Consider the following 10607-nt stretch of genomic DNA (forward strand, 5'->3'; position numbering starts at 1 on the left):
CTTTTTATATCAAAGACACGAAAAATCATCCAAAAAGCTAAAATTTCCCATTTTGAGCATACACGATCATACAGTACAATCGTATGTTCGTACATATGAATAGTTCAAAAACTGTTGCGATCGAACCTTATGTGAATCGGTATGAAATAATTTTATACATGATGATCATCCAGTACGAACTCAGATCGTTATGCACAAACAGTTAGAAAATTTTTAACTTCGACGGGATGAAGAGTGACCCCATAAATTCGTACCCTAGATGGCTTACATACAATGAAGACATCGTACGGTACGATCAGTTACAAAAATTTTCAAGTTTGTCGGGATGAAAAGGGACCCATCCAACTCATACACTAGATGACATACGTATGATGACGACATTATATGGTACGAACTGTTCAAAAAAATTTTAGGTTCGTCTAAAAGAAAAGGGACCCGTCCAATTCGTACCCTGGACGACATATATACGATGACGACATCATACGATACGAACCGTTTAGAAAAATTTCAAGTTCGTCTAGACGAAAAGGGACCCATCCAATTCGTACCCTAGATGACGTACGTAGGATTATGATATTGTAGAGTATGATCCATACTTAGAAAAAATTTCTACTTTATGTTCATTTTGAAAGTTCGTTAGGGATGTTAAGCCCTTATGAACTTAGTCTCAAGCTAACCAAGAGTGGGGGTGAATTGGTATTTTAAAAAATTTCTTTTCACAAAGAGTAAAAACACATAAACCAAAATCACACCATAAAAATAAATGCGGAAATAAAAGTGCGGAAGCAAGAAAACAAGAACACGGGAATTTATAGTGGTTCAGTCAACTCAATCTACGTCCACTCCTTGGAGGCACCCTCCAAGTATTGAACTACAAAACGTGACTCTCCTTTAGCCCCCACGGTTAGGCGGAGAAGCCCTCACAAGAACCTCCTTTTTTCCACCCCGGCAAGGCAGAGAACCTATCTCCTTTTGCTTCCTCCTGAAGCTGGTAGAGAACCACAACCAAATGCTAACTCCTTACCTCTACCGACCCTTCCATAGACGAGGAAACATCTAGACAATAGATACAAGCCAGAGCGATCCTTGAATCAACCCATTGTGAATCCCTTCACAAGCTCCCCCTTCACCAAGATCCTCTCTCTCTCCCCTCTCTCTTTTTCTCTCCTCAATGGCCTTCTCAGGTCAACGGCACACAGCCTCAAAGGTCATACAAAAAAAGACTTTGAACAAGAGCTCTCTTAAAATAGAAGAGCTCAAGAGGAGCTCATTAATTGCAGTATTAGCCGGACTTTTTAATGTCCAGGACCGATATGGACACACCTGACGCATTCAGTAAAATCCAGAAGATCAACCAGTAGCATCGGCCCTGATGCACTCCTAGATGATTGAAAATTGGCTTGATTGTCCAGGCCGATCAACGATCATCCTGGCCGTTCAGTTCAAATCATGGAAAAATCGTTTCCTGAGCAATCGCCCGTATTAAGAGCTGGCCGATGTTTTATCGTCCTTGAAGTAAAATAAAGGTTTTTTGACTAGATCGGTTCCTGGCCTGATCCTGCGATCGCTAGAAGATATGATGTATAAACCAATCATCCCCCTTTTAATACTCCTATTTCCTGAAATCCAAAATAAGGCCATAAATTTGATAAATTTCCCCCGTCCAAGGCATAATTTAACTATAGTATACCTTAATTATCTATGGCGGACAAATTTTTTTCTTTTTGAGCTTAACGTCCTTGGCTGATACAGGTGTATCGTCCAGGCCGATATGTTAATGACGGCTGCCTTAATTAAGAATCCTTATTTAAACTTTTTGTTTTAAGCCTGATCGTCCAGGACGATGTAAATATCGTCCTGACCGATATGAGTAAAAACAGAAATTCTAAGTCTCTCAAGTGTGTCTGGGGGGGATACTTAGCATCAGTCTCTTTGATCATTACAAGAAGACTCAAGAAGTGAAAAATAAAAGTACAGACTGACTTAACCCTAATCCTATGCAATCCTGAACTGGCTTCGTCTGTTCGTCCGATATTCGATTCCTGAAAAGTTAGAAGCAACAAGCAGTCCAAGAAAAATAGTGTTTATCAATCATCAAAATATAAGCCATGAAAATAGATTTGTAACACATTTGACTGCTCGAAGTAGAAAATAACTAAATAAATCATCCTGTATGAAAAGACTTCATATATTATGATCAACTTAAAAATTATAAATTTTAAACTCTCCCCCGATGTGTGTGTGCATAGTTACTCAATTACAATCACATTCTCTCAGACTCAATAAATTGAAAAATGCAGACTTCATTTATAATAAATCCTAAACTGATCTGATTTGAAGTCTTCAACAATCCAGAATATGATTTTCCTGAAATTTTAGTACACATAAATAACAAAATAATGTTTCCAAAATATATTAGGAGAAATAATAATCAAATTAATAATATTTAGAATCATAAAAAACATACATGTTGCAAGAATATCAATAATAAAAACTAAGTTACAACTATCTCAACATCCTCCTCCACTCCCACCCCTCACTCCCCTCCTCCCCCTTTTGGTGTGCCTTAGGTAGTTCAAGTGGTTTAATAACCCTTCCTTGAACTTTCAGTCTCTAATGCATTTTGACATGGGACTCTATCTAAAACTATCTATATGAAGCAAAATTTAAGATTTCAGGATCCAAATTATCCTTCTCATGTATGTCATTTAAATAAGGCATTATATGGGCTTAAACTAGTGCCTCGATAGTGGTTTTCTACCTTTATTGATCATCTCTTATGTTGGGTATTTTTATCTAGTGTTGTTGATCCCTGGCTCTTTATTTATAAACATCAGGACATATGTATTTACTTGATTGTATATGTTTTCAATTGAAATAGTTTGATAGACCCTCTAAGTTCTTTGTCATTAATTTATAATGATCAACTTCAGGGTGTATATTGCATCTAACTAGTTATGCTGAGGCAATTCTTGATCCCTGGCTCTTTATTTATAAACATCAGGACATATGTATTTACTTGATTGTATATGTTTTCAATTGAAATAGTTTGATAGACCCTCTAAGTTCTTTGTCATTAATTTATAATGATCAACTACAGGGTGTATATTGCATCTAACTAGTTATGCTGAGGCAATTCTATTCAAGGCAAGCATGACTGAATGCAAATTTATAACAATTCCAATTACACATAAATATCCCATCCTATAAAATTTGTCACCTCAACTTTAGGATCTTAAGCTATACTACATGTTTGTTTGCTCATTGCAATACCTAACTATAACTAGGCATGAACTCTCATTTAATGTAAAAAAATTGAGTCGGTTTATGCATTCACCATAACAAATTCATTTTTATATGCTGAAGCACACACTATGCTATATTCAAGGTAGTTTAACATCAGGCTTACCTATTCAACCTACAAACATTCAACTTTATGTTTTTGCTAACTGAGACTGAGTATTAAGTGTAAATTATGAATTATTTGTTGTGTTTAAATTCAATGAAAATGTGTTATTTTAGTCATATTTGTGAAGGAAATGTACATGAAAAGGAAAAAATGATAAAAGTTGAACAGAGCTGCAACATTATCATTAGAAGTGTTGCAGTGTTAAATAACAAAGCACCCCGACACCATATACAGACATTATTGTCAGATTCTCTATTTTTAAGAGCCACATCATCATTAAGGTTAGCACGGTGGCATACCACAACAATGCTACACCCAAATTGAGAACAATAACATCAAAGTCTTAGGAAGATTAGCATTGGAGTGCTAGAAGGCCAGGCCTTACAATGTCTCAGCATTGAAAATCACATTTCAGTGCCACAATGCTCAAATTTATGGATCACCACGGAAGACAATTTGCCAATGCAAAAAGCCATGTTGACTCAGCCAAAAAGATGTGCCATTTCACTCATTAACTATACCAAGTCATCCAACATCACAGTGAAGCAAACATTATAGTGCTAAGGCACTAGTTCATTTTGTACCAACATTATAGTGCTAAGGCATAGTATAGGCTCGAGCACCACGGCACTCGATGATGTGGCACTATACTTCATATAAATAGTTTTTCATTTATATTATGAAAGAGTGTGAAGAAGATCATTTGATCCTTCAGTGTGATAATTTTATTATTAATTCTCTTTTATTTCTTCTTTTAATGACTGAAATAAAAATAAGTTTGCTTGTTATATTTTGTATGTGTGGCTAATTTTCTAGTTTTAGGCTGATGATATAAAAAGCATATCAAGTACTAATGTAGACCCCTATAACTTGAATGATAAATAGACATTTTTAATATCTTTCATTTTTTATTTAATGCATACAATGGTCATATGTGTAGTTAAAATCTAGTGTGAAGTATAGCCTTGAAGGAGGAATGCTGAACTAATTAGGAATATTAAAATAAAATATTAGCAAACCTAGACATAGGATATTTGAATATTCTAGATTCTATGGAGATAAAAAACTATAAAACGATTAAAAAAAAATTCTTTTTCACCCTGTTGACCTCATTTTTGTATGAGGTCACTAAGGCCCTTCCAAACTCCAGATTAATTCTAGATCCTAGGATCCACTCTAGACCTTAGGATCCTCTAGGGATTCATATGCCGTGATCCACTTCTAAAATTAAAGAGTCTCATTATAAAAACTATATCATTTACATTGATTAGTCTAAAATACTTTTTTTTCCATAAATATCAAAATTCTCCTTGCAAAGTTTTTTCATTCGGTGATAAAAACTCCAAAATTTTTTTTTTTTATTTTCCAGTAGGATAAGTAGTACATTTATAGTAAGCAATAGTAATGAATTTGTAATTAAACAGAACACTTTCTCGTGGGATCGATACTCTACTCTATCAATTTATTACTTTATTCGACATGTATATTTCCAATTTTTAGTGGGATTTTATTAATTTTATATTTAAAAAAAAAGCATAGTTCAAACTCAGCAAGTTACATAATAGCTCACCATAAGCCCCCATCAACTTTTTGACATCATTACCTTAGATATAATGCATGTATTGTAATTTTAAGTATATTATTGAAATTAGAGCATATTTAGACTTACTTGTTTCTTACATCTTTATTATGTTTGATAAAATAATAAAAAAAAAACAAAAAGTATTTTGTTGATTATTTAGCTTGTGATTTCATTTTATTTGTTTTATCATTATTATATACTTAGTAGATAATGTAAGGAGCCCTTATTATTTTATACTTCTTAGAGAGTATGTTAACCCTGTAGTAGAAGAAATAAATCATAGTATCAAGAGACTTACTATCTAGGCCATTCAATTTGAACTGAAACCTATCATAATTCTGATGGTTCAAAATTCTCAGTTTAGGGTAACTCTAGTTAAAGATCCCAACTTACACTTAGTCAATTTCTTTGAAATCTATGCAATATTTTACTATAATGGTATCAGTGTTGATGCAATTAGACTAAAATTATTTTCATATTCTTTGAGGTGCAATATTAAGATATGGTTGAATTCATTGACCCTAGGCTCTATAACCATTTAGAATGAGTTGGCTCATAAAGTTCTAGCAAAGTGTTTCTCACCTTAAAAAATTTCAAAACTTAGAAATAATATCATATATTTTGCCCAATTTATAGAAGAATCAATTTATGATAGTTGGGAGAGATTTAAGAAAATACTTTAGAAATGTCCTCGCCATACTTTACCCGATTTGTTGGTTATTCAAACATTATATAATGGATTCGTAGGATCCTTTAGATCAATTATAGATGCTGCAACTGGATGATCTTTAATGTTTAAGTTATTTAAGAAAACATGTGAACTAATAAAGGAGATGGCTATAAATAATTTTTAGTGACCTATTGATAAGGTGAATCCTAAAAGAGTAGCTGGAGTCTATGAACCGGATGCTTTGTCAACTCTTACTACTCTGGTGACTACAATTTCAAAGAAATTGAATACTATTAGAGTTAACTCAGGATCTGGACCATCTATACAATTGGAAGAGCATAATATGAATTATATAAAAGATAATATTTACTTAAGGGATTAAAAATGTGATTTTAATTGGAAGGTCAAATATTCTATATTTTAATCATACAACCCAGGTTGGAGGAACCACCCAAATTTTAGTTGGTCAAATAATGTTGATGGTAATAATAGATGGAATTCAAGACTATCTAATCAAAGAGGAAATTTGAATAGTCTTCAACAACCTAAAGTGAACCCTAGACCTTATTTATCCTAAGGTTTAATCAAAATAATCATATCCGAGATAAGTAGACACATTCAGAGGAGGTTGTGATTCAATTAGTAACATAATTACAAAATCAAGTTACTTTAATAAAAATTTTGAAAACTCAATTATGACAACTTGCAATATTTTTTAGTATTAGACCCGTTGGATCATTACCGAGTAATACTAAAGTTAAACCTAAAGAGAAAGATCATAGTGGAAACTACTTTAGGAGTGGCAGTAATGCACCTCAGCCAAAATGATAAATCTAAACAAGTCTGACTATAAACTTAGTGCTGATGGGAGGCAACCAACTTGTGTTTTTATGTTTGAAGTTTTTTTTACCATTACTTAGTTCTTTCTTAAGTATGATGCTATCTTTATTTTGTTTAGTTATGTTTATTTATTATTAATTTGCATTGTGTAATTTTGTTATTTATATTTGATTAAATTATTTTATGCTTAAACTATTATATGCTATCCTCTACATATAATTGCACTTTAATTTTTTACTTAGCCAAAATAAAAATGATAATTAAAAACTATGTAAATTTGTAAAAATAATAAAACCCTAAATATTAGTTTAAATGAACAATGCACAATAACAACAACAACATCAAGCCTTTATCCCACTACATGGGGTCGGCTACATGAATCCTTTTTCTCCATTGTGTCCTATTAAAGGTCAAATTCTCGTTTAAATCTAATAAAGAAAGCTCATTCTAAATATTTTCTGACCAAGTCTTTTTAGTTCTGCCTCTACCTTTCTTAACATAAGTCAAATCTAATACATCTACTCTCCTAACCAGGTCATTGGAAGGCCGTCGTTTTATGTGACCAAACCTTCTAAGGCGCTCTCTCTAATCTTATCTTCTACTGGAGCTACTCCAACCTTTTAAAAAGCTTATCTAAGGTGACTCTCTCTAATCTTATCTTCTACTGGAACAATGCATAGTAGTTCATAATTTAAAAAGCTTAATGATTAGCTGAATTATATCACTTAAGCTATTAACTAGACTTGAAATTTAAAACTACACATTAATATATTGACTACTGAATTTAAAAATAAATAATTCAGTCTCATGAAAAAGATGTTAGTAGATTAAATTTGGAAAAATATAGTGAACTTGAACATGAAATTTGTGATCTTATTAAATTCTTACACTAACTCGGTTAAAATTGCAAGAGAATGAAAGCAAATATGATATTCAAATTATTAAATATGTACTCTACAAAATATGAAAGAATAAAATTTAGGAAAAATCTAAAAAAGAGATATATAAAAGATAAAAATGAGTATATTCAAAAATTTATATCAGTTAAAGCTTAAGTTAAAATGCATCTTAATACATAAATAAAAAAGGACACAATAAGTGAACTAGTACATGTGATGGTGTACTAAGAAATTTTCATTGTAACTATAAACACAACTAATCCTTAAGTTATATTGTTCATTTCTAAATTTAGAAGTCAATTTTACACTTACAAACATAGTGGATAGATTCAAATTAAGGAATAAAAAGGGTGACTAGTTGGGATAATTATTATGATATTTCAAATAAGAATTATAATTTTAATCATTCTAAATTACTTTTACATTATAATATATTATCTTATATTTTAGTAATTTTAAATTATCAATTTTTACTTTTGCTATTAAGTGATTAATTATTTATTTTTTACAATTGCTTGAGGACAAGCTGGGGGAATTTATTAATACTAAATTATGTATTGTTTATTATATTTAAATTCAGTGACAATGTGTTATTTAGTAGTATTTATGCAGTAAATGTAGAGAAAAGGCAAAAATGATAAGTGTTGAATAGAGTCACGTCAACATCATAAGCACTATAAGACTGAATATTGTAGCACCACAGTGCCAAATTAAGACATTATAACACAATATTCTCTATTTTCAAGTATCATAGCATCACTAAGGTTAATGATATGGCATATCACAGCGTCGTTGCGCCCAAATTCATCACCGTGGTGCTAGAGTCTTGAGAAAATGAGCGTTGGAGCACTTAACCTTATAATGATACAACACCGAAAATCACATTCTAGTAGTGCAACACTTAAATTTTTGGAGCTCCATGATAGAGCAATTGCTAATGCGAGGAACTGCGCCAACTCAGCTAAAAGAAGTGTATATTCAATCACTAAACATGCCAGGTTAGCCAGTGCCACAATGGAGCCAACATTACAACACTGAGGAGTTAGTTTATTTTGTACCGCTACGGTGCCACCTTATCGAGTGCCACGGTGCTTGAGCCTGTCCTTATACTTCCTATAAATAGTTTTTCATTTCCATTATTTGGAGAGTTTGTCACTTAAGTAAAATTCTATAATCCTTAGTGTATTTCTTGAATGCCCCTTAAAGTAAAGTCTAAGGGATTCAAGAAAGTGCAAGATACTTTGCTATAGGGATCATAGCCTGCTTGTATAAGCAACTCTATTTTTTGGAGGAAGGAGTGTGAAGAAGATCATTTGATCCTTTTGGGTGATAATTTTTCTATTACTTCTCTTTGTATTTTTTCTTTTAATGAATGAAATAAAAATGAGTTTGCTTGTTGTATCTTCCAGGTCTAGCTGATTCTTTAGTTTTGGGATGATGATATAAAAAATATAGTAAGTACTAATGCAGACTATTGTGTCTTGAATGATAAATTGATGTTTTCAATATCTCCCATTTTTCATTTAATGCATATAATGATCATGTGTGTAGTTAAAATCAAGTGTGATGTATAGCCTCGATGGAGGAATACTAGAATAATTAATAGTATTGAAATTGAATATTGACATGCCTAGACATAAGGTGATTAAATATTCTTTGTTCTATGTAGATAGAAAAATTGTAGAAAGGTCAAAAACCTTTCGTTTCACTCCTACAAGTTCAACAGAGATCTAGGGATTCATATTCTCTGATCCACATCTAAAATCAAAGAGTTTCATTAGGCAAACTATGTTATTTAGATTCATTAGTCCAAATACTTTATTTCCACAAGTATCAAAATTATTCTTGCAAATTTTTTTTTTTCGTGACAAAAACTCAAAAAATATCATTTTTATTTTTCAATTAGATAAGTAGTTCATTTGAAGTAAGTAGTAGTAGTAAATTTACAATTAAGCAGAATACTTCCTCATGAGATCGACACTCTATTCTCATTTTATTACTTGATTTGACATGCATACTTGCTTATTTTACTAGGCTTTTATTAATTTTATATCAAAAAACATCTAAGCAATTTCAAACTAAGCAAGTCACATAATAGCTCACCATAAATCCACATTACTGGGTTGACGACTCTATTGATCATAAGTCTACGATAGGCTATTATACTTTTCTTGGCAGCACTCTTGTTTCATGGTCTACTAAAATGCAAGAAACAATTGCACGATCATCTACCGAGGCTAAATATCGAGCGCTCTCTTCTGCTGCAATGGAGATCATTTGGCTATGTCGTTTGTTGCAAGAATTTAGTGTCTCACTTGATGCACCTACACCTCTCTATTGTGGCAATATTTCATCCATTTGGCTTGCACATAATCCAATTTTTCAAGCTAGAACTAAACACATTAAAAATGATCACCATTTCATTTGTGAATGTATCAAGAAATCTCTAAATTTCTAAATTCCCCAACCAATAGGCTTGCAAGAACGACAATCGGTATTTTTTTAATAAGTGAAAAATAAATTTTTAGAGCATCATGCTTGGCTTTATTCTTTTTTTTTTTTCAGATTAATTGCATATACAATTAGTCCTTTTACAATTAACATTAATCTTATTTTTTTGAAGCAAGATCGGCTAATTTAATTCAATTTTAAATAATCATAAATTACACAACCTAACAAAATAAGAAAAAATAGGATAAGATTGAATATACACCATCTTATCAAACTTTAATTTATTTTTATTTCATTATGAACACTGAATAAGAATATCCTGCAATTTATGATTAAGGCTTCGTTTGGGATGACTTTCTTACTGTTTTGTAAAGCTGCTTTTGGATACAAAAATACCTTGAAAGCAGGAAAAAAGTAGTGACCTATGATTTTGTTTGGGACAGCTTTCTTATTGCTTCTTAAAACAACTTCTTAGTAAAAAAATTTAATTTTTATACTAAAAAATTGTTTTAAAAATAGTAAAAATTCGTCCCAAATGAAGCCTAAGGCTATTCCAAATGAAGTCTAAGGTTTCGTTTGAGAAGACTTTCTTATTGCTTTTTGTAGCAGTTTTCTAATACAAAAATTAAATTTTTTGTACAAGAAAGCTGTTTTAAGAAGTAGCAAGAAAACCGTCCCAAAGGAAGCCTATGTTTATCAAGCTTGATAAAACAAGCAAAATTAATGTTTCATTTGGGATGACTTTTTTACTGCTTC

Source organism: Dendrobium catenatum, unplaced genomic scaffold (genome assembly GCF_001605985.2).
Source record: "Dendrobium catenatum unplaced genomic scaffold, ASM160598v2 fragScaff_scaffold_758, whole genome shotgun sequence".
Classification (NCBI taxonomy): domain Eukaryota; kingdom Viridiplantae; phylum Streptophyta; class Magnoliopsida; order Asparagales; family Orchidaceae; genus Dendrobium; species Dendrobium catenatum.